Genomic DNA, 25,281 nt, shown 5'->3' with positions numbered 1-25,281 from the left:
AAAAATCACTGAAGCCAAATGCAGCCTCTCACAGCAACACCAGCTGGCACACAGATACAGATGGGTTCCTAGAACACTTACCTAGTGGGAAAGCCTGTACTACAAGGGGCCTACCCTCCAGAAGATAATTCTGGGGTTTTTTGTGGGTCCCCTGTATCTCTTTGAATGTCTGCTTTTGACTTTTGTGTACATGTATCTAAGAAGTGGAACTGCTAGATCATATGGTGATTCTGTTTAATTTAGAAAGAGTTGTTCTACGCTTTTCCATCCTGGCTGTACCATTTTACATTCCCATCAGCAATGTACACGGATTCCAATTTCTCCACATTTCTTGCCATCACGTATTTTCTGTTTGTTTGTTTGATAGTAACTATCCTAATGGGTGTGAGGTGATATCTCATTATGGGTTCAACTTCCATGGGGAACGGATAATGTAAAAAATTTCCCAGGAGGTGCAAGTGAGCACCAGAGTTGAGAACCGTGGCATGGATGGCTGTCACGTATCGTGCATGCTTTGTTCCCTAGATAGTCCTAAGTACTCATGTACCCCTCACAGGAACTCATTGAGGTGGAAACCGCTCTAGTTCCTGCAGACGAGAAAATCAAGCACACAAAAGTGAAGATCACACAGCTGGCAGGTGGTGGGGCCAGAATTCGAGTCCAAACCTGTGGGCAGCAGGTGCCAGCCTTTAGGGAACTTTGCTGTTTTGCCTTGGATGAATGAGCTCATTTAGGGACCCTTCCACTTCAGGGAGAAAAGGTGTGAAGGGACACTACAGTGGCTCTAATTTGCATGGGCTCAATACAAGGTCAGAATTAAGTTTTACTTTCATTCTTGAAAGGAATATTTTATTCACACCACATTTTTAGTAAGGAATTTCAATAAAGAAGTTGTTTAATTTTAAATGATCATAGCTCTATCCATTTAAATAACAGTTTAATAGTTATTTTATGTTCATTAATTCAAATAAAACTCGAGTCTCTGTGTTTTAAGAGGGAAAGGAAACTAGAATGCATTTCGTTTATACCTCTGTACCTACTGAGTGAGCACAGCAGGGCCGTGAGTTAGAAGGTGAGTGTGACAATACTGCCATCTTGTGGGAAATTAAAGTGTGGCTGTTCACAACTCGAGCAATATAATCCTAAAGCTAGGGTTCTGCAGATTCTGTGCGCAGGATTGTCTAGATCTACTTTTGATTGAAGGGAGAAAAAAAAATCATGCTCCATCAAAGTAATTCATACTACTGGGGGCCAGAGTCAGAATCCTGCCCCTGGGTGACAGAGACAATGGCAGATGGGGTCCCATGCTACTCCCGGACACTGCTGCCCAGAGGGGAAGCAGAGGCGGGAGCCCCTGGGGCGTCGGCAGAGGGGCTAATCACCCCGACAGCCGCGCTCCCACCCCACCCACAAAGACAAGGAGGGACACTCGGAGCCTAGGGTGCATACTCTAATTGTCTTTAGTCTTAGAAGGTCCAGAAGAGGCCGGAATCTTTCTTCCTCCCTCCCTCCACTCCTCCTCCTCTTTCTTCATAACTGCATTATTGAGATACAATTCGTATACCATACAATCAATATATTTAAAGTGTACAATCCAATGTTTAGTATATTCAGAGTTGTGCAACCATCGCCACAATTTTAGAACCCTCTTATCACTCCCAAAAGAAACCTCAATCCTCTCATCTCCCCAACGCCCTACTAACCACTAATCTACTTTCTTTCTCTATGAATTTATTTGTTCTAGACATATCATATAAACAGAATTGTATGATGACATGGTCTTTTGTCAATAATTTTCTTCACTTATATTTTCAAAGTTTGTCCACGTTTTAACATATATTAATACTCCATTCCTTTTTATTGATGAATAGTAGTTCATGTTATGCATACACCACATTTAATTTACCCATTCATTAGTGAATACCCATTAGGGTTTTCTTCCTTCACTTTCTGGCTATTTTGAATAATGCAGCTGTGAACGCTCTTGTAAAAGTTTTTGTGCGAACGTGTTTCCATTTCTCTGGCTTTGGAGCGAGGTTGCTGGCCAAACAGTGACACTGCTCGCCACTTCAAGAGGCGTCAGGCTGTTTCTGAAGGGGCCGTACCACGTGGCATTCCCTCCTACAGTGCGAGGGGGTGTCCGTTTCCCACATCATCATGAGCATTTGTTAATGTCCTTTTTTTATTCTAGCCATCCTAGTAGGCATCTCCCTGTTGCTTTTCCCCCCAAATACTTCATTCATTTATTTTTATAGAGTGGGGAAGGGAGGGAGGAAGAGAGGCAGAGAAATATCGATGTGAGAGAGAAACATTGATCAGTTGCCTCTTGTATGTGTCCCAGCTGGGGACCAAACCTGCCACCCAGGCATGTGCCCTGACCAGGAATAGAACCAGTGACACCTCGCTTCACAGGATGATGCCCAAACAATTGAGCCACACCAGCCAGGGCTCTTTGTGGTTTTGATTCCCATTTCCTTAATAGCTAAGAATGTTGAGCATGTTTTCATGTGCTTACTGGGCTTTTGTGTATTTTCTTTGGAGTCCTTTGCCCGTATTAAAATTGGGTTATTTGTATTCTTATAGAGTTCTAAGAGTTTCTTATATATTTTAGGTACTGTTTTCTTATCAGATACATGATTTGCAAACTTTTCCCCATTCAGTGGGTTGTCTTTTCACTTTCTTAATGGTGCTCCATGAAGTGCAAAAGTGTTTAATTTTGGTGAAGTCCAACTTACTAGGTCTCATGTCTAAGAAAACTTTGCCAAATCCAAAGTCATAAAGGTTTACTCCTATTTTTTGAGTTTATACTTTTATCTCTCTTAAAAACTTGATGTATTTACATACTGCAGTACGATTACTACCATAGTATTAGCTAACACCTTTGTCATGTCACATAATTGTCATTCTTTTTGTGGTGAAAATAAAATCTAGTCTCCCAGCAACTTTGCAGTGTATGATACAGTGTTACTGACGGCAGTCACACTGCTGTGTGTTAGATCTCCACAACTCACTCATTTTCTCACTGCAAGTATGTACCCTGTGGCCAATATCACCCAAATCCTCACCCCAGCCCCTGGTAGCCACCATTCTGCTCTCTGTCTCTGGGTACTGCTTTTTAAGATTAAGATTGCACATGCAAGTGATATTTTACAGCATTTGTCTTTCTCTCTCTGACATCTCACTTAGCATAATGCCCTCAAGGTCCACCCATGGCAGAATTTCCTTCTTTCGTACAGCTGAATAATATTTAATATAATATAATATAATATACAATCTTCCATTGTATGATATATAATATTATATATTATAATATGTGATATATAATACAATGTAGTAGAATATAATATTCCATTATGTACAGCACATCTTTTTTTATCCATCCATCTGTTGATGGACACTTGGTATTATTTCCATATCTCAGCTATTGTAAATAATGCTGCAATAAGTGAGGGAATGAAGATATCTCTTCAGATCCTGTTTTTTAAAATTCTCACCTGAGGACATGTTTCCATTGATTTTTAGAGAGAGAGGAATAGAGGAAAGAAGGGTTGGGGGGAAGAGAGGGAGAGTGAGAAAGAGAGAGGGAAACTGATTGGCTGCTTTCCACATAGGCCCCGACTGGGGGTAGAAGCCATAGCCTAGGTAGGTACCCTGACCAGGAATTGAATCCACAACCCAGGTATGTGCCTTGACTGGGAATTGAACTAATGAACTGTTGATGGACAGAACAACACTCCAAATGAGCCAAGTGGCCAAGGCCAGATCCTGTTTTGATTTCTTTTGAATATATACCCAGAAGTGGGATTGCTGGATCATTAATATTTTTGTGAGTAGTGTAGATTAGGGGTCCAATTTCATTGTTCTGCAAATAGTTTGTCTGGTTTTTCCAACACCATTTATTAAGGAGACAAGTTTTCCCCATTGAGTACTCTTGGTTCCCTTTCAAAATATTATATGATTCATATATATATATATATATATATATATGAGTTTATTTCTGAGCTCTCTATTCAGTTCCATTGATCATTGGAACTATTTTAAAATAGACCATATATGTGTTTATTTTTATGCCAGTACCATACTGTTTTGATTACTATAGCTTTGTTGTATAGTTTGAAGTGAGGAAGTGTGATGTCTCCAGCTTTGTTCTTCTTTCTAAAGATTGCTTTCAGACTTCTGGTCAAGATGGAGGTGTAGGTAGACATGCTTCACCTCCCCACACAACCACAGAGAGAATTACAACTGTATCACAAAACAAATAACAATAGGAACTGTCAGAAAATCAAGTTGTACGGAAGTCTGACAACCAAGGATTTAAAGAAGCCATAATCATCCAGACAGGAAGGAGGGATGGAGTCACAGAGATAGGCAGAGGGGCACAGATACTTGGTGATGGTGGCAGAATGGGAAGTCCCACACCTGCATGAGGTGGGTAAAAATTGGGATGAATACCTTGGGAGTGAGCTATCCTAGCCCCAGACCAGACTGCACAGTGCAGGGTTCCAGTGCCTGGAAGATAAATTCCCATAACTTCTGTCTGTAAAAACCAGTGGGGGGTGGTGCAGTGGAAGAAACTGCCAGACTTTTAGGAGAGTCCATTTAAAGGGCCCACATGGACTTAGAAAGTGCACAAACCCACCCACTCAGTATTGACCACAAGGACAACAGTTGGAAGGGCACTAGTTGCATATGGGGAGTGGGTAAAGGGACTGGAAATGGGGCAAGTGCTGGGCATTGCCCCCTCTCTGAGCCCTCCCCACACACAGAGTCAGAAAGCAGTGAAGAGATTGCCCTGCCTTGGTGATTACCCACACCTCTGCCACACACAATTTACAGGTGCCTTTTCTAATACACAGAGACAAAGCAGCTCTACCTAATACACAGAAACAAACACAGGGAGGCTGTGATTGAGGAGGCAAAGAAATATGGCCCAAATGAAAGAACAGAACAAAACCCTGGAAAAAAAACTAAATGAAACAGAGATTACCAACCTACTGGATGCAGAGTTCAAAAGGCTGCTGATCAGGATGCTCAAAGAGCTCATTGAATATGGCAAAAACATAAGGGAAAAAATGAAGGTTACACTAAGTGAAATAAAGAAAAATCTACAGAGAACCAATAGTGGAGAAGATGAAGCCAAGAATCAAATCAATGATTTGGAACACAAGGAAGAAAAAAACATTCAATCAGAACAGCAGGAAGAAAAAATAACTCAAAATAAAAAAAGAGAGAGAGAGAGAGAAAGAATAGGATTAGGAACTTCTGGGACAACTTTAAACATACCAACACCTGAATTATAGGGGTGCCAAAAGGAGAAGAGGAAAAGCAAGAAATCAAAAACTTATTTGAAGAAATAATGAAAGAAAACTTCCCTAATTTGGTGAAGGAAATAGGCACACAAGTCCAGGAAGCATAGATAGTCCCAAACAAGTTGGATCAAAGAGGACCACACCCAGACACATCATAATTAAAATGCCAAAGTTTCAAAGTAAAGAGACAATCTTGAAAGCAGCAAAAGAAAAGCAGTGTTGCCTACAAAAGAGTGACCATAGGACTATCAACTGATTTCTCAAAAGACACTTTGCAGGCAAGAAGGTACTGGCAAAAAGTATTCAATGTGATAAAAAGCAGTGACCTACATTGCTCTATCCTAGATTACTCTATCCAGCAAAGCTATCATTTAGAATGGAGGAGCAGATAAAGTGCTTCCCAGACAACGCAAAGCTAAAGAAGTTCATCATCACCAAGCCATTATTACATGAAATGTTAAAGGGACTTCATTAAGAAAAAGAAGATCAAAACTATGAACAATAAAAGGGCAATAAATTTACAACTATCAATAACTGAATCTAAATAACAAATTAAGCAAACAACCAGAACAGGAACAGAATCATAGATATGGAGATCATTTGGAGGGTTATCAGTTGCGAGGGGGAAGGGGAAGAAATGGGGGGAGGTGTAGGGATTAAGAAACACAAATTGGTAGGTACAGAATAGAACAGTATAGGAAATGGAGAAGCCAAAAAACTTACATGCATGACACATGGACATGAACTAAGGTAGGGGGTATTGCTGGAGAGAATGGTTGTACTGGGTGGAAAGGGGAATAGGGGAAAAATTGGGACAACTGTAATAGCATAATCAACAAAATATGTTTAGAAGTGAGATCATCTCACACCTGTCAGAACAGCTATTATCAATAAATCAACAAACAAGGAGTGCTGTAGAGGATGTGGTAAAAGGAGAGCACTTTTGCACTGTAGGTGGGAAGGCAGAATGGTGCAGCCTCTGTGGAAAGCAGCATGGAGATACCTCAAAAAATTAAAAATGGATCTGCCTTTTGACCCAGCAGTCCCACTTCTGGGAATATATCCTAAGGAACCCAAAACATGAATTTGAAAGAACATAAGCACCCCTATGTTCATTACAGCATTGTTTACAATCACAAAGATATGGAAGCAGCCCGAGTGTTCATCAAAAGATGAGTAGATAAAACAACTGTGGGGCATTTACACAAGGGAATACTACTGGACTGTGAAAAAGAAGAAAATCTTACCCTTTGTGACAGTATAGATAGGCCTGGAGAACATTATTCTAAGTGAAATAAGCCAGCCAGAGAAAGACGAATACCATATGATTTCACTCATACGTACAAACTGAACGAAGAAGGAAAATGGGGACAGACTCATAGATGGAGAGCAGGGTGACAGCAGGGGGTGGTGAAGTGAGGGGTGGAGGGATTGAGCACAAAGGAAAAGGGACTGATGGTAATGGACAGCAGTGTGGTGACTGCTGGCAGTATGGGGATATAAGGGGACTATATGGTAGTGGAAAAATATAATGAAGATTAAATTTTTTAAAAAAGATCTTATAACAGTCCCTTTTCTGCTGGTAGCAACTTAACATTCATCACATACAAAAACTCTACCCTTTTATCCCCCTCTTTTATGTTTGTGATGTCACAATTTACTTCTTTTTATATGGTGCATTTGTTAACAAAAATAGTAGCTATAGTTATTTTTTTCAACAAATTATAGTAGCCAGTTTTTCATACTCTTTTTCTTTAACCTTTATACTGTAGTTAAGTTGTTAGCATACCATCATAAAATAGAATTAGAGTTTTCTAAATCTGACTATATATTTACCTTTACCAGTGTGCTGTATTTTTTCATGTGTTTTCATGTTACTAATTGGCACCTTTTCACTTGAACTTAAAGATCTCCTTTCAACATTTCTTGTAAGGCACATCTAGTAATATGGAAGCTCCTTAGCTTTTGTTTGTATGGGAAGGTCTTTATTTCCCATTTATATATGAAAAAAAACTTTGCCAGATACAGTCTCTCAGTACTTTGAATATATAGTTCCATTCTCTTCTGGCCTATGAAGTTTTTGTTAAGAAGTCTGCTCACGATCTAATGTAGTTTCCTTTCTAGGCTACAGTCAATTTTTTTCTATTTTTAATTCTGTCTTTGTGTTTTATTTTTGACTATTTATAATATGACTTAGAGAAGATAATTTCCATTTAAAATAATAGTTTTATGAACTTGGATGTCCAATTCTTTCCCCAGGTTTGGAAATTTCTCAACTACTATTTCTTTAAATAAACTTTGTCTCCTTTTCTCTCTCTCTTTTCCTTTTGGAACTCAAATGATTCTAATATTGTTTATTTTAATGGTTTCTCATAGAGCACACAGGCTTTCTTTACTCTTTTTCATCTTACGGCTTTGTTCTCCTCTGACTGAGGTCTTTCAAATTTCTTATCCTTGAATTCACTCATTCTATCTTCTGTTTCATCTATTCTAAGGTTGATGCTCTTTTTTGCTTTTTCATGTTGTTCATTGAAATTTTCAGCTCCAACTTCCAGCCAAGATGGAGGCTTAGGTAGATACACTTTGTCTCCTTGCACAACCAAAAAAGGACAACAACAAATTTAAAAGCAAAAAATTACCAGAACTGCCGGAAAACTGAGCTATACGGAAGTCCTATAACCAAGGAGTTAAAGAAGAAACATTCACCCGAACTGGTAGGAGGGGTGGAGATGAGCAGCCAGGGTGGAGAGGACTCGCAGCAAGGGAGTGGCTAAAGGACTGGGTAGGCAAGGTTGTGGCTGGTGGATCAGGCAGTCCCACATTTGCATATGGATAAACTGAGAGGAACAACTGGGGAGTGAGACAGACCACACAACTCAGGGTTCCAGTGGAAACCCTGGGAAAATAAAGCCTTAAAACCTCTGACTGAAAAAAAACTGTAGGGATTGTGTCAGTGGCAGGAGACACTCCCAGACTTACAAGAGAGTTCATTGGGGAAACCCACAGGGTTCTAGAACATACACAAACCCACCCACCCAGGAATCAGCACCAGAAGGACCCAATTTGCTTGTGGGTAGAGGAGGAAATGACTGAAAGCTGGCAGAGAGCTGAGCAAGCGACATTGTTCTCTCTCAGAACCCCCTCTCACATACAGCACTACATTGCAGTGACCTTGCTTGTTCTACCCTGGCACATACCTAAGGCTCCGCTCCTTACTATGTAACAGGTACACTGAGACAAAAAAGTGTGGCCCAAATGAAAGAACAGATCAAAGCTCCAAAAATAGAACTAAGTGATGAAGAGAGAGCCAACCTATCAGATGCAGAGTTCAAAACAATGGTAATCAGGATGCTCACAGAAATGGTTGAGTATGGTCACAAAATAGAGGAAGAAGTAAAAGCTATGCAAAGTGAAATGAAAATATACAGATAATCAAAAGTGACAGGAAGGAAACTGGGACTCAGATCAACTATTTGGACCATAAGGAAGAAATAAATATTTAACCAGAACAGAAAGAAGAAACAAGAATTGAAAAAAATGAGAAGCGTAGACACCTTCGGGACAACTTTAAACATTCCAATGTCCGAATCATAGGGCTGCCAGGAGAAGAGGAACAGCAAGAAATTGAAAACTTATCTGAAAAAACAATGAAGGAGAACTTCCCCAATTTGGCAAAAAGAAAAAAAAAATTAAATTTCCCAGGAGCCTAGAAAGATCAGAGAGTCCCAAAGAAGTTGGACCCAAGAAAGCATACACCAAGGTACATCATAATTACATTAGCCAAGATTAAAGATAAGGAGAGAATATTAAAAGTAGCGAGAGACAAGGAGACAGTTACCAAGAAAGGAGTTTCCATAACACTGTCAGCTGATTTCTCAAAAGAGATCTTGCAGGCAAGAAGGAGCTGGAAAGAAGTATTCCAAATCATAAAAGACAAGGATCTACATCCAAGATTACTCTATCCACTAAAGCTATCATTTAGAATGGAAGGGCAGATAAAGTGCTTCCCAGACAAGGTAAAGTTAAAGGAGTTCATCATCATCAAGCCATTATTATATGAAATGTTAAAGGGACTTATCTAAGAAAAAGAAGATAAAGAATATGAACAGTAAAATGACAACAAAATCACAACTATCAACAGCTCAATGTATAAAAACAGAAACAACCTAAGCAAACAACTAGAACAGGAACAGAATCACAGAATGGAGATCACATAGAGGGTTATCAGTGGGGAGGGGGAGGGGGAGGGGGAGAATGGGGGAAAGGTAAGGAGAATAAGAATCATAAGTGGTAGGTACAAAATAGGCAGGGGGAGGTTAAGAATAGTATAGGAAATGGAGAAGCCAAAGATCTTGTGTGTATGACTCATGGACATGAACTAAGGGGGGCAGTGCTGGTGGGAGGGGGGGTGCAGGGCAAGGGGAATAAAGGGGAGAAAATAATGGGACAACTGTAATAGTATAATCAATAAAATATATTTTTTTAAAAAGAAATTTTCAGCTCCAGAATTTCTGTAGTTATGTTTTTATGATTTCTATCTGCTAAATTTCTCATTTTGTTTGGTATTGTTTTCTTAATTTTGTTGCATTGTCTTTCAGTGTTTTTTGTAGCTCATTGAGTTTCCACAAAGTAGGCTGAGCTCCAGGTCTTGGGGTTTGTTTACTGGAGGATTATTGTGATCTCTTGGTGATGTCATGTTTCCTTGATTCTTTATGTTTCTTGGAATTTTGCATTTGAAGTACCAGTCTCCTCCTCCAATCTTTACTCAATGACTTCAGGTAGGAGATAAATTTTGTTGGTCTTGCTTATACCTGGCTCTTTCTTTGACCTTGGATACATCTACTCCATGCTTCTCACTCACTCCCTCTTGTGGCGGAATTCTTAAGCTGGGATGTCTTCTCTCAGTCTTTCAACACACCAGGCTGGCTGCTGAAACCCTCTCCTTTCTTTCCCAGAAGGTGGCGCTACAGCTCAAAGTTGTGGTTTTTCCTTGGTTCCCAGACTCTGGCGTGTTTCCTGTGTGCATTCCCTCTCTCCTCCAACTCACTCTCACTGCTGTCTTCCAGGGACAAAGAGCTGACTGCACAGTGTGGGGAGCTGTAGGTTTGCCCTGGGGGCATTGGGGTGCCCACAGGTCAAGTGGGGCAATCCCTGGGTGAGGTTGTTGCGTGGGTCACTGGCCAGCAGTGACCAGGGAATGCTGCAGATGGCTCGATGAAAAACACGCGAGAAAAGACATGCACAGAGACAAACTAGTTTCTGTGGAGAAGTAGAGACGAAATGGCCACCCCTTCTAGTGAGGAGCGCGCCGATTTACCATCCATACCTGCTTTTATTGGGCTCATTTTGCATAATAATTCAGGTAAAGTACAGTACTCATTAGGGGGAAGTAAGGAACCATAGAAAACAGGGAACTCTGCCAGTCTATTTTGAGTCGGGGTCAAAGAGCTGTAAGACTTTGAGGAACAAACTAACTTCCTCCTTGGACCCTTCTCATTCAACTGAGAGCATTCTAAACAAAGAAGGTTTCACAGTAATTTACATATTCTTTCTTAGGCCTGATCACCTGGGGAATCCGCCCTTTTCAGAAAAGCACAGAGCTGCACCACCCTGTCATTGTTTCAGGCTTAGGTGGAGCAAGGGAACTAAGGCAAGAGATAAGGAGATTTTCTCCCAGACGATGAGAACTCAGGCTATGTCAAAGCCGAGGAGCGAGGGTCCATCACCCCCTTTTGCTGCAGCCCCCCAAGTCCTCCCTTTGGGGAGCCTCCCAAAGTGATCATGCCTGTCTTAGGTCGTTCCCCCCTTGGGGAATCTTACCTGTCTTTGGCTAACTGACCAAGCTTTTTGGGGTTCAGTTATGAATAAAGCAGCAGAAGCAGCATTCCTGCCAGGGAGATAAGCTTTTGTCTCCTTGCTGGCTTACGGTTCCAAGGGCGTTCCCTTAGCCTTAGCCTAGGCAGGGGTTTCAGCTTCTGATACCAGTCAGGGTGGTTCCCAACATGAGGTTTTCACAGCAGTTTGTGGGCAGGCTTGGAGCTGGCGTCCAGAATGCAGTCAGCAGGAATGGTGTTGCTTGAATGCTGATATTCTTATCTGCTTCTCTCCTGCTCTCCCTCCTGCCCCAGTGATGGGGCTTTCACTTCAGTCCTCTGGAAGAGAGAGGCATTTCTGTAGCAGCGCCCTGCACAGCTGGAGAGACGGGCACTTACTGCTTTCCCAGCAGGAGAGATCCCTGGTGCCCCACACCTCTCTGCTGTGCTGCCGTGGGGGTGTGGGGACACAGATGAAGTTCTCCTTGGACACTCCATTGTCTCCAAACTGGTTTAATTGCTTTGTTGGTTTTGTTTTGTTTTACTCCAACAGATTGCTGGAATGTCTTCTCTGTAAAACCTGGACTTCTGTAAAAACTGTTTGTAGGCGTCTGCCCAAGTGAATGTTCTTCTGTTGCTCCCAGGCTGTGGCCAAGAGGGGCTGAAGTCAGTTTACAGGCTCCAGACTGTCCACAGCCCATGCCAAGGTCTGTTTGCCCTTCTCCTGATGGACAGGGCCTGTGGTGTATCCCACATCCCATGGAAGCACCTTTGTGTACAGGTGGATGCCGTTTTAGTTTTTAGTGGGAGGCAGAAAGGAGGGAACTCTGTGATGCTGTGATGCTGGCGTCACTCACTTTACATTTAGGTCTTCGATCCCTTTTGAGTTTGTGTGTGTGTGTGTTTAGTATGGCGTAGGAGTTCAAATTCATTCTTTTGCATATGGATATCCAGTTGTCCCAGCACAATTTGTTAAAAGGATTATTTTCTCCCATTGAATTGTTTTGCACCCTTGATCTAAATCAATACACTCTCACAGAAAAGTAGTCCGTGGGACTGTTACAGGGTGCAGCCAAGAGGGGGGGCCCAGATAGGCATTTGAAATGGGGTCCAGGACTTAAGGTGTCCAGGAGATTTTGGGATGTCTCCATCCCCCCCCCCACCCAGGGTGTGGGTTGGGGGAAGGGACAGGTGGAGCAGGGCCATTGAGAGCTGTTTAGCATAGCAATAGCCTTGCAGCTAAGCTCTGGCGTGGTCGTGGTCGTTTGGCATATCTATAACCTTTGACTGGTTGCATAGATATGTTAAGTAGCTGTGATCAGCTCTAAGCCAGGGGAATGGAAGTAACTTCCCCACCCAGAGGTAAGGGGGGGGGCAGGTCCCCTGAGTTACAGCGCCTGCGTGGGAGCTCAGAGAGGATTGGCTCCAGGACATGGGGCCACACCTGCCCAGACTCATGATGGCAGCCCTGAGGAGGAGAACCATGTGCAGCCCTGAGAGAGGGAGAACCACGCGGCAGCCCTGAGGGAGAGAACCACGCAGCAGCTTTGGAGAAGAGAACCACGCGGCCTGGCAGAGTGGGGACCCCCACAGCTTTAGAAGGGGGAACCACCACCTGGTTTTAGCAGAGATCCCGGCGACTCAGCCGAGGGTGCCGGGAATCCAGGGAGGTCTCCCAGTCGAGATGGAATACTAACTGGGAAGAACCAGAAGACTACCTAAGTCATGGACTTCTATTTCCTTTCCTGAGACACAGTACTCTGGACTGGGCAAAGGGGGAAGGAAGGAAGGACTGTGTGTTTGTGGGTGTTTTTAGGGACTTTGGGATTTTGGTGAAGATGTTAGGTCACTACTTTAAGTTAGTATAGCATTAAATAAACATTTCCTTTCCTTTTCACGAATCTGTGGCATTGAGAGACGTCTTTCCTCTGGCAGCAGACATAACGGACCCGGGGCCTTCTTTCAATAATAGTATATCATCCCAGGCCCCCCTTGTTGTATTCTGTAACAGGACCGGTCCATGAAAGTTGGGTTCTGAAGGGCCGGTACACTGGGATCATCCGGCCACGTGGCCAGTGTTTTCTCCCTGAGAAAATTAAGAAGAGGATTTTCCCTTTATCACTGCCTGTTTCCTAGCCTACGAAGCTGAGCTGAACAACTAGAGGAAATGTATTTTTTTTCCTCTTTTTCTTCCTTTAAAGACCATATAGCAAAAGACCCCCAAGCTCCTTGCTTTTTGGTCCCACTGTTCTGGGCCTCCCTCTGGCACCTTTCAGATTCCTAGGAGCCTTCCCAGCAGATGACACGCCAAACCAAAGACGCACAGAGCATGCTGGGAGAAGTGGGCGCCAGGGCGCAACACTCTCAAAGCACCTGATGTCTTAAACCTAGCCTCTTTGCCCCCGTCATCTTGGCCAAGACACCCTTCTTTGTTTCACCATTATGAAACAGTATAATCTCCTTTTACTGAAGGTCTCACCCTAAAATGGTGACATCTGGGCATCCAGGCACATGGTTTGCTCTGACGCCATCTAAAGTGGTAGCAGAGGAAGTGGGTGTTGGCAGAGGAATGAGAGATGTAGGCGGGGCCTGGGAGAGTGTGGTATCAACAAAGAAGAGTTTGAGGTTGTAGGAAGAATCTACAGTACCAAATGCAGAGAGGAGCCAAGAAAAATGAGGACCAAAAGGTGGGATTTGGGGATCTATGACCTTTTGTTTATGAAAACAGTTCCAATTCTCATGGAGCTCGAAGTGGAATAAAGGTAGTAGTATGTTAAGGAGTGAATAGGAACTGAGGAAATGGAGAAAATTCTTATGTATTTTATAAGGTAGTGGAGTGCAAGGCCATTTGATGAGAATGGAATGTGGAACTCTGAAGTTCAATTCTCGAACATTCCCTTAGACTCATTTTCAACTCAAGGCTCAGCAGCTGAACAGAGAACAGTTACCACATGTCACCACTAGAGGGCACCCAAAAGCGACTTCTTAAAGTAGCCCCTACCCAGTGGGGAGCAGGACAGAGGTTTCTAGGCCTTTGTTTTAGAAAACTATATGTAACCTTCCACCCTAACCCAATTAGCACATCCTAAAAGTTTGCAACTATGTTTTTTCATTTTCATTTCTTAATTATTAATATTCTTGCTATACTCTCCTTTCCATGAGAAGACTGGCAGGTGGGTTAAGACAGTTCTCAATGACCGATGACTACTGACACGTGTCCAGCACCTGGACAAGCACTTTGTATTCGTCACCTCTGGTTCGAACGGCACTACTGTTAGGGGCGTCTGCTATGTTCTTCTTGCTGTGTTATTCCTAAACTAATTTCATTTTATTGTGAAAAGTAAATGTACAGAGAAATGCCGAGTCTAATGACCATATCACCATCACCTAGATTCAACAGTTGTTCACATTTTTCCACATTTGCTTTATCTCTTTGTTTTTGGCTGAAGTATTTGGAAGTATGGTCATTACTCAGCCCTAACTACTTCAGTAGGTATCTCTAAAAAAATAGGGACATTTCCCATGTAATCTCATCATTATTATAACAAATGAAATTAACCATAATTCTCTAATATCAGCCCATACTTGATTCCTATTCCTATTTTAAAGTGGTTTTTTATGCTTGTTTTTTCTGACCAAGATGCGAACAAGACCACTCTTTCCTGTATCTCTTAGGCCTCTTATAGTCAACAACAATTCTTCTCATACTTCTCCTCCTTTCCCCTCTTAAAAATGACATGAACAGTTTGAAGAAACTCTGTCAGCTTCACATTATGTGTGAATTCGGCTGCTCTTGTCAGTACCCGCCCCCTTGGTTCTGGCACCTTTCTGAGACTGAGCTTCAATTCTGAGAAGTATCTGATACCTTCTCAATGCATTCCTAACCAGAGTGGGTTCTGCTGTCTGCAACGGTGAAACATGACTAATAATACAGTGACTGAGCCGTGGGGGACTGAAGGGGCCAGGCGGCTGCCCCATTCCTTGCCTCAGTGGAAAGATGACTGTGTTCCAGACACAAACTCAGAATGATTCAGATTCCTGCCTGGGAATGTACGAGAGAATGCTGAATGTGGCCCAGTATACTCACTAAATTGTGTGCAATTTTCCTGGAAGAGTAAAATAATAATTTAGGTCTTTTAATAGGCTTGTAAAGACTCACTAAGGAGAGAACAAGGAGAAACAAATTAGGGAGAGCACAATGCACAGGACACACTTGACAGAGATGGAGACTGGACCTGCGCCTTGGCCTGGCTTGACTGCCTGGTGGGCTGTGAACTGCAAGCCTCAGCCATGGCCTCAGCAGCCATGGGGGAGGGGATGGAGACCCCTCCCCAGCAGGGCTCCCCCTCCTGGGAGCCTCCTCTGCGTCTTCTCTCCGTGCCTGTGAGGAGATCAGTGTTCTGGGGCAGCCAAGCTCTGGCAGGTCCTTCAGCCAGGGCCCTGGATTGGCTGTTGACCCTGATGTGGCCCTCAGCGGCACTGCACCAGCCTGGTGACCCTGTGAGGAGTGCTAAACTCAGTCTCTTTCCAGGAGGATCAAGGACAGTAGGAGCCTGTAATGTACCCCTCTATGCCTCTATCCTGCCGCTCCATCCTGGCCAGAGTTCTAGGAGGGCAGGGCCAAGTCCTCACATGTCTTTGTATTCTGGGCACACAGGAGAATTCAGTAAGTGTTCCTTGGCAGTGATGGGCTTGGCTCTTTGCTGGCTCTTACTCCCGTATCACCAAGTTACCAGGCAGGTGGATTTAGGTGGGAAAGTGCATGTGAAGTCAGAATGTCGCTTTCAATCTGAAGCTCTGGGTTGAGATGAGAGGGAGAGGAGGACTTTGCATGTGGGTGGGCAAGTCTCACCCTTTTTCATTTTAGAGGCCCAATTCTTGACTCTCACCCTGCTATTCATATCAGTTGCTGTCCACTTGATGATCTGTGTGTTGATGATAGACTTGGAGGGTTCTGGTATAAACTGTCATCCAAGGGTAGGGTCTCTTTGCCCCATGTGCTCCAGATTGCTATTTGGAGCACAAATGAGCTCAAACAGCTGCACTGTTGAGAAGTCCCCCCCCAGGGCTTCTTGTCTCCCTGGAGCTCTTCACCACGGCTTCTCGTAAAAGCCTGTGCAGGCCGCCCTTTCATACTTCTCTGCTGCCATTTCTCGCCTCTCACCTCCTTGCCCGCGACTTTCCAGCCACACTGGCCTCCTCCCTACCCTTTGAACACTTCAGACCTCAGGACCTTTGCACTGGCTGTTCTTTTTGCCGGAAACACCATCCTCAGGCCATCTCACATGTTGTTGCTTCTCTTTGTCCCTCAGGTCTCCACTCAAATGTCACTTTGCGTCTGAGTTAGTCAGCCTTCTCTCTAGTCACAGCTTATCCTTTTGCTCAGTTTAATTTTATTTCAATACTTATACTTTCCTAGAATTATTTTATTTATTTATTTTCTTGTGTACTTAGAACCATGCCTTGTGCATAGCTGTTGCTTGGTAAGGTTTTGTTGAATGAATGAATGAAGGGAAGAAATGGTAGGAAATATCTGTAATGTGGATAAGCATATTTTAAGAAAATAATGTGTCTTGGATTCTACTTCTAAAATTTATGTTAGTTTACTATAATACTATAATTGAAATTTCCTCTAGAATAAGAATGCTTAGTGTATGACAAATTGAGTAATCCATTGTTTAAAACAAATGAACAGCTTCATTATTGAATGAATGAATGAATGAATGAATGAAAGTTGATGTTCCAGGGAAATGAACCATTTTACCCTGTGGCATCTGCTGCTTCTGGCCTGCTGGGTACACAGATCCCAGGAACACACAGTCCCGTGGGCTTGAGGGGAACACGCTGCTCTGTTGGTTTCTCTCCTCCTTATGGAGCAGAAGAATTTGCCAAGTCACAGATTACTCTCCAAAGTCCAAAGAGGCAAGACTTTCAGATGGTTTTCTTCTTGGGATTTTACACCTCTCTGTGAGTTCGGAGAGCTGAGAACTGGGGCCACAACCGTGATCATTACTGGCCCAGACTTCCCACAGGACAGAGGCCACCGTTTCTTCCGCCCCTGAAAGAGCACGGCATGGCTGGCCCCGCCCTCCCTCCCTCCCTGGGTCAGCAGGTCTGAAGGGGGTCCGTTAACAGTCTCCACCCAGTGGTTTTCTAGTCAGCTCTTCCTCCTCCACACTGAATGAGTCACTTTTTAAATCACTTTTAAGAAAAGTACACCTCTCGGGCTGATTCCCCCCTTCACCCAACCTCCTTTGGGTGGTCCCTCCTCTCCTGGATGTGGGCTCAAGAAATCCCTCCATCCAGGTTGCTGGCGCAGTGTTCAACACAATCAGACAGAGAACATTCTGGGATGAAATCATAGCTCGTGTCCTCAGTCAACTGGAAATGTCCCCGAGTCTTTTAGTTAAGTGCAGTCTTTTTCAACTTATGACTTCTGGCTTATAGATTTTTATAACTTCTTGGGAGGCGATTGTCCACGGGTCCCTTACATTTCTGCATATGTTGTGAGCAGAGGCAATGATAGTCTTTGTTCTGGGTGAGTTTTCAAGGATGTTCATACAGCAAACCTTGATGGGTAGAAAAAGTGTTTCCCTCTGGGACACCAGGCAGAATCGCTTCCTGACCAGTACCATCATGTCCTTATTCAGGGCAAGGGTAGGGCAGGTTTCCCAGCAGCCCCTCTATAGCATTGGGGGTTTCCTAAAGTGCAGGGCTCCTAAGCTGTGACAAAGGCCTGCTGCATGCTCACCACCCGCCCGGGATGCTCCCGTCAGCCCTGAACCTGGGAGTCTGGGGAGCTGCTGTGAGCAGGAAGCCCAGGAGCTGGGGGATATCAAGTCCTTTGTCTGTATGCCAGCAGTCTCGTGTCCTCTGCCTACACCCATGAAACTGTGACAGCTGACTTGTTATCTGGCAAGTGGGGTAGAATTGCAAAGCCTTCTTGACACTCCTGATCCATACCCTGCACCTTGACTGTAAGTATGTATCACTGGTATACATTGTACAGTCCACTGTGCTGAATTTCAAGTAAATGAGTTTTGTCTCTACAAGAGCAGGCAGATTGCACTCTCCTAGTTATCTGATAAACACGTGGCACATGGCAGGCACCCTGTAACTCCTTGGAAAGCCTGCAGCCGGGGGTGTGCCCCCCTCTGTCCACAAGATCCGCCCCTGAACGCTGGCTCCACAGTGGTGATAGTGGGTCTCCTCATTGTTAGGGGTCTCCAAATTCAACCTTAGGCCATTTCTTCCACTATTTGGTACCATTTCCTACCACCCGGTGAGCCAGGTGGTGCCAACAAGAATGGCAAAAAAGGTTGAGGGCTCCATCCCTGTCAGGCACATACCTAGGTTGTGGGTTCCATCCCTGTTCAGGGCCGCATATGGGAGGCAGCTGATAGATCTCTCTCTCTCTCTCCTTCTCTCTCTCCCTTCTTCTTTCTCCAAAATCAATAAACACCCTTGGATAAGGATTAACATTTTTTTTTTAGCCCTAGCCGGATGTCTCTGTGGATTGGCAGGCCGTCCCATACACCGAGAGAATGGAGGCAGGAGCTGTCCGTTGGAGCAGCCCCTGATGAACTGATGGGGGGCTGGGGGGCTGAGGTGTGAGTCAGTGAGCCCGGCGCTCAGACATGATGTGCCGCAGAGAAAACATCCAACCTGGCCCCAGACTCATTGCTAAGTGTTCAGGTGTCTGGGAGTCCGCTCTGCTAAGGGAACAGAAGCTCCTTGATCTGGGCATTGAGAATAAGAGACCTGGTACCCAGGCCGAGTCTGGATCAATTTGAGGCTGACTCTCAGCAGGAGACACAGGGCTGCAGTGACAGTGCAAAGAACCAACACAGGAAACCAGCAAACCCATTCTGAGTTGAGATCTGGCAGCTTCTCATTCCCCTGCTCATTGTGTTCTACTCCATGAATGATGCTACAGATAGAAGAGGCAATAATCATGATTTTATTGAAATAACCAGCCCCCCGCCCCCTACAAAGAAACTGCTCCAGAGTGTAACTCCCAAATGAAACGAAGAAAGCCAGACTGGCGGAGGACTGGGCCTGGGTCTGGAACCGAAGTGGCACCTCGTGGGTATCGGCTCTGCCACCTGTGAGCAGAGGTGGCCCATTTGCTCACCTGTAGAAAGGGGATCCCTACAATGACACTGGCCACTGTGTATGTCGGAACACTCAAACTATTGGGGTGTGTAAGTGGGCACACTGCTGGGAGCTCAGGGGAAGTGGAGGGAGAGGACATTACCCCTCAGGGGGCAGCCACGAGACACGAATGAGGTCCCCTCCTGAAAACCCTCCCCCCGACAACGACAGCCAGGCTTGCTGGCTCTGAGTCATCATAACATTGACAGTGAGAGCTGCGACTCAACGGCATGAACCACAAGCCAGATGCTGCACACCTGTATGAGTTATTTCTAATCTCAGGTCATTCTGACATTAATAATATTTACCATTCTGACTTATTCTCATATTTCAAATGAAGAAACCAGTTCTGAAGAAACTTGCAATGCAGGGCCAGGGTCCCTCAGTGAGCTTAGTGCTGGGGTCACCCCAGGGATGCCTGCTGGGACGGGATGGCTGCCGGAGGAGGACAGCCTCCATGGCAGTTTGCAGGTCCTCTCCTCGGCAGGTTCACACCTAATGCTGGCACCACAGTCCATCAGAACAAAAAGTCTTTTTCCATATATTTCTGTTGAATCCCTACAACTGTCCTGCGAGGTTGTTTTATTGTTTGCATGTCCCAGTAGAAGGCAGCGTGGCTTACGGAGTGCAGCAGCAGCGCCAGAGTCTGCAGGCAGATGAGGAGGACGCTGAGCCCCTCCACCCCATGGCGCTCCTGCTGCACGCAGGTGGGGCTGTGGATGCTGGTGGGGTGACCAGTGCCCTGGGAAAGACAGGCCCTGACCCTGGGGCCATAACAATGGCATTGTTTTACCTTACGTATCCTGTGGGCCAGGCCTGGTCTGGCCCTGCCTCCCTCTGCAGAGGGAGCTTGGACTGGCCAGGGGAGCATGGTGGCCCGTTGCTTGGGCCCCTCCGCACAGCGCTCTTGGTCACTGCACCCTGCTCAGCGCCCAGAAAGCTCCGAGGCCACGTTGTGTTTCCATGTGTTCCAGGAGCAGCCTGGGTGGAAAAGCCGACCGGCTTCCAGACGACAACGGAGACACAGGTGGAGCTGCCCCGGGTCTGGCAGATGGGGACCTTCTCTGCCAGCCGCCGTCTCGCTCCCTTCCTCTTTAAAAAGACATTTTCGACTCTTCTGCTAGGAGGCAACTTGAAACAAAGGGTTTGGGAGATATATTTTTGCTCCAAGTGGTGCTTCTGTTTTGCAGCAGAAAATTGAACAGCAGACATGGAAAAACACAAATTCTGAATGTCAAATCCTTCCTTAGTAGTGCCTGGGTGTCCTCAAGTGAGTTGGCCGGTTCCTGGGCACTGTCGGGGTCTCAGTTCTTCTCCTCCCCCCATGCAAAGTGGGAGCAGGTCACTCACTGGCCACCGGTCACCTCACAGGCCCTCACAATAGGACACAGGCCCTCTGCAGAGAGGTAGCCTTGTGGGTACAGTTGTAGTATCTCAGCCTTCAGACAGGGCACAGTAGATTCATTTCATGGGGCAGGTCTAAATGATTGGCAGTGTCTGGCTGGAGCACTGAGGTCACAAGGTCACCCCAGGTGGGGATTCCTCAGTCCTGTGTGCACGGGCACAAAAGGAGGTTGGGGCACAGGGCTGCTCACTGGGCTGCTGTCTGCACTGGCTAAGCGGCTGGTCTGGCTGTGTGTGACACAGACCCTGAGCACAGTGGCTTAAACAGGGAGACATGAATGACTTTCTCTGAGCTGGGGTGGTGGCAGCTCTGCAGAGCCTTCGGGGCCCAGTTGCCATGATTTATGGGGCCACTCATACTGCAGGCTTTGCTGTCCACTTCGGTTCACCACCAGGTCCACTCCGCCTGGGCTCGTGCCAGGGACGCTGTGCAAAACTTTGTGATGCCTTTGAGGGGAGAAGCTGTTGGTGGCAGAACAAGGCTCTGATGTAAAAATCTAAGGGAAGATGATAAGCTGACATTAATAGTTCCAGAAGGGCTTTGTTTAATCAGAACCCCACCCAGATGAAGGGTTCGATACAGGAATCGGAACCTTTTCTGGTGCCTCAGAAAGCAAACAGTAAAAGGCAGAATAGCAGCTGTAAATAAAATGTGTTTTAATTTACTTTATATTCACCCAGCTGGGTCTGGAGACTGAGTGGAGGAGAAACATCCCATCCATATCAAGGACTCCAATGTGTAACTGCGGAGTTCAGTCAGCCAGAACCCGGTCTCTGCTCTGCTCATCAGAGAGGCTGACACGCAGAGGCCAGGTGACGTCTCCCAGGCCTGGTTCCAGTTCTGGATGTTCACGTGGCTCCCTGCCTGGGCAAGGGCAGCACTTGCTCTGTTTATCTTCTGTTCGCTGCAGATGTGTGGGAGAATTTGATGAAATGCAAGTACCTGGTCCCATTTGGTATGAAGTAAGGGTTCAACTAACCGCCACTGCTGTTCCAAAAGAGAAGGCCCCTGGGCTCGGTCTTTCCTCCCCTTGGCATCCGAGCCGCCTGAGGTGCAGTCCTGGGCTTCTAGAAAGAGAGCCAAAAGCCCATGGGAAATACTCTGTGACTCTAAGAAGAATTTACTCAAGCTCAGTAATTTGGCAACACATATTTTATGTTCATCATTTAAAAAGTTTAAGATTCACAAATGAACATATGCAAGGATATCCAAATTCATTCACCATTAAGGAAATGTGAATTCAAATCACAAGGAGATATCAATCAGCACACACCTATCAGGGTGCCAAAATGAACAATAGTGGTAACTCCAGGTGCTGACAGAGACGCAGAAAACAGAATCACTCCTTCAGGGTCCAGCAGAAGTAATAAATGCCTGGGAGGAAAGTTGCCTTGGTTGGGAGGGCAATAATATGGGTGTAATAATATATAGTTTTAATTTTAACACTTCACTTACAATGTCATATGGTGATCTTGAGTGTGATATTGTTATGGTACAGAATTACATGCTTATGATTTTGTAATAGAAGATTTGTAATAAAAGGGGCGTTATTTGTGCCACATCCCTGTATGTTGCCTGTAGGAATGGAAAATAGCAGAGTCTCCTAGAAAACAGTTTAGCAGTTTGTCTTAAAACTTAAAATGGACTCACATTGTGACCCAACAGCTGTACCCTTGGGCATTTATCTAAGAGACATGAAAACTTATGTAACAGATAACACACATTCAAACGTTTGTAGCAGGTTTCTTCCTAAGAGCCAAAAGCTGGAAACTACCTAGATGCCTTTCAACAGGGAATGATTAAAGTAGCCTCGGTCCAGCCACATCGTGGAATACTATGCAGCAATGAAAATCGGTGTGCTATTGATACACACAACAGCCTGGGTGCATCTCAAGGCAATCATGCTGAGTGAAAACAGCCAACCTCAAATGTTGTGTGTATATTGTATGATTCCACTTGCATAACACTCTTGGAATAACCAAACTGCACGGGTGGAGAACAGGTTACTGGTTGCCAGGGGTTAGAGATGGAAGGAGAAGGGAACAGCTACACAGGGCCACACAGGAGCCTCGCAGTGGTCGGTAGTCCTTTATCTTGACAGTGGCGGTGGTTACATTAAGCGACACGTGTGTTAAAATTACAGAGACTCACATATACCCACACACAACTGGTTAAATCTAAATAAACTCTGGATTGTACCACTGTCAACTTCTTGGTTTTTATCTTGGGCTATAGGTGTGTGAGATGTTCAAGTTTGGGGAAGGCTGGGGGAATGGACATAGGATTTCCCTACACATTTGTTTGCAATTTCCTGTGAATCTATGAATAGGTCAGAAATCAAGGAAGTGCTAAAAAAGTGTATATACTTTGATGGCAGTCTGTCAAAGGGACACAGAAGCCAACAAGAAGAGCCTTCAATGTCCTGAGCTGGAACAATTTAGGCAATAAAATAGTGTTGGATTATGACCCAATGCATAAAATAAATATCCACGAGATAGTGTTAACATAAATAAATGAATGAAAAAATACATAACTGGGGGAGAAGAGACAAATATTCCTTGAAGTCCACACTGTTAATCAGAGGTGGTACCCATTATTCTGATATATGAAGCCAAAATATCAAAGAGTAGTGTTTGTGGAAATTTGCCAACCCTGATGAAAGCTAAAAAAATCATTATGTGATAATACTTTTAAGTTGCTCACAACTTGTGTGTTAGCTTCACTTATATTTACTAAAATTTTTGTTTTCCTTTACTGCTGTTTCCTCCTCCTTCTGTGGGTTCTTACAGCTCAAGATCGAGGAGCTACGTGGCGCCACATGACCCACACAGAGGGCCACACTCTTCCATCTCTGAGTGAGGACACGTTCCACACAGAGGGGCCTGGCCAGGTCTGTGGGGCCATAACGCCTCTCCCTCATGTTGTTCCTAAAGATGTCACCCCTGTTCTGCCGCAGTCCTCTGTGTTCCTGTTGAACAAAAAAGGACAGCCATTCCCCTCCTTTTGCCAAACACACACACACACTCACACGGCTTCTGGGGCAGAACAGTCCTACAAATTCTCTTGACAACCTGGGAGGAAGAAGCTGGTGGGCAGATCAGTGGCCCCACATTCCTCTACGTTGTTCTGTGGGAAAATTTGATCTGCCTGGAACTGAACAGGTTTCACTGACAGACTGACACCTTCCACAGGTATTAAGCTCAGCTTTTAATGTTGTAAGGAAGGGAGTGTCTCAGATCACCTTGGTGCTGGGGGCTCAGTGAAAAGTCCCAGGGCCCTGAGCAGCAGAGGACACCAGCCAAGAGATGGTTTTAGAAGAGAACACTGATTTAACGAGCAGATATGTGCTATTATTTGGATTTTATTTCTGGATACAGAAGTGAAAATAATCAGATTAGCATTTGATAGTGTGGGCACAAATAACTCATTTTTATCCCATGGAAACACATACCTTGCATGTAAAATTAAGGCAGTTTCTAGCCCTGGCTGGTGTAGCTCAGTGGATTGAGCATGGGCTGCGAACCAAAGTGTCGCAGGTTCAATTCCCAGCCAGGGTACATGCCTGGGTTGCAGGCCATAACCCCCAGCAACTGCACATTGATGTTTCTCTCTCTCTCTCTCTCTCTCCCCCCCTCCCTTCCCTCTCTAAAAATAAATACATAAAATCTTAAAAAAAAGATACCCACAAATAAAAAAAATAATTGTTTTAAAAAAGACAGTTTCTGATTCATTTTGCTGCCATTACTCGTGAGAGAGCTCTTGCTGGGCCACACCGCAGCAGTCAGGGACCCTACTTTCACACCGTGACAGAATCACAGCTGCAGGTCATCAGAAGCCCAAAGGATGGCTGCAACACATTGTTTTGCTTGCTCAGCTGTGGTCTGTAGTGGTTCCCGCTGCCACTGCCTCCTGCTGGTGCGTTTGCATTCCTCTGGTCAGCTCTTTGCCAGGGTCTTTGGTGCAATGTCCCAAGGACATTCACAGGGGCACCCACCTTTCGGTCTTCCTCACTCTCTGCTGGCCTAAGCAGGCAGTGCCACATTTCCTGATAGGCGTCTCTGTCCACAGCCCTCACCACGGTCCAGCACACGGGAGACCGAAGCAGCTACCTCCAAGTCAGGGGCCTTGGCAGAGAAGGGAAAGGCCAGGAAGAGAGCCGAGAGCACACAGATTTCAGGAGCATTTGTCTCTTCCTGCCAGTTCTTTCCCTTCTGCACTGTGCCTGCAGCGGGCCAGCACAGAAGCACAGTGTGTAAAGTTCAGATTTGTTTCTGCACCTTCAGCTCAAGCCTGAGAAGCCAGCAGATGAAAGAAAACGCTCTCTGGCGATCCCAGACCAGGCTGAGGCGGAGAGGCGGGATCACAGCATCACTAGGCTTGGGTCCTTGGGCCGGAAGCCAAGCAGCGAGGCTTGTCTTCAGACAATAAGTGACTCTGACCTCACTGCCTGCTGTGTGCATTGTGCCCTGCCTGGGAGCACGCTCTGAAATACAGACTGCTCTACAGAATGGCAGGCCAGTGCCTCTGGGCTCTGGGTGGTGGAAAATGATGTTGAACATTTCTGAGTCTCAGGCAGGAGAGGGGAGAGCTGGCCTCTAAG

General features: G+C 45.1%; 1 pseudogene; it reads left to right on the top strand.

Annotated features, from left to right (window-relative positions):
- Positions 1–9,563: 9,563 nt before the first annotated feature.
- Positions 9,564–25,281, top strand: part of LOC118498368 — a 32,375-nt pseudogene continuing 16,657 nt past the window's right edge.

The sequence above is a fragment of the Phyllostomus discolor genome, chromosome 2 (assembly GCF_004126475.2).
Source record: "Phyllostomus discolor isolate MPI-MPIP mPhyDis1 chromosome 2, mPhyDis1.pri.v3, whole genome shotgun sequence".
Lineage (NCBI taxonomy): Eukaryota > Metazoa > Chordata > Mammalia > Chiroptera > Phyllostomidae > Phyllostomus > Phyllostomus discolor.
The sequence above is the reverse complement of the archived record's forward strand: the minus strand, read 5'-3'. Positions and strand labels throughout refer to the sequence as shown.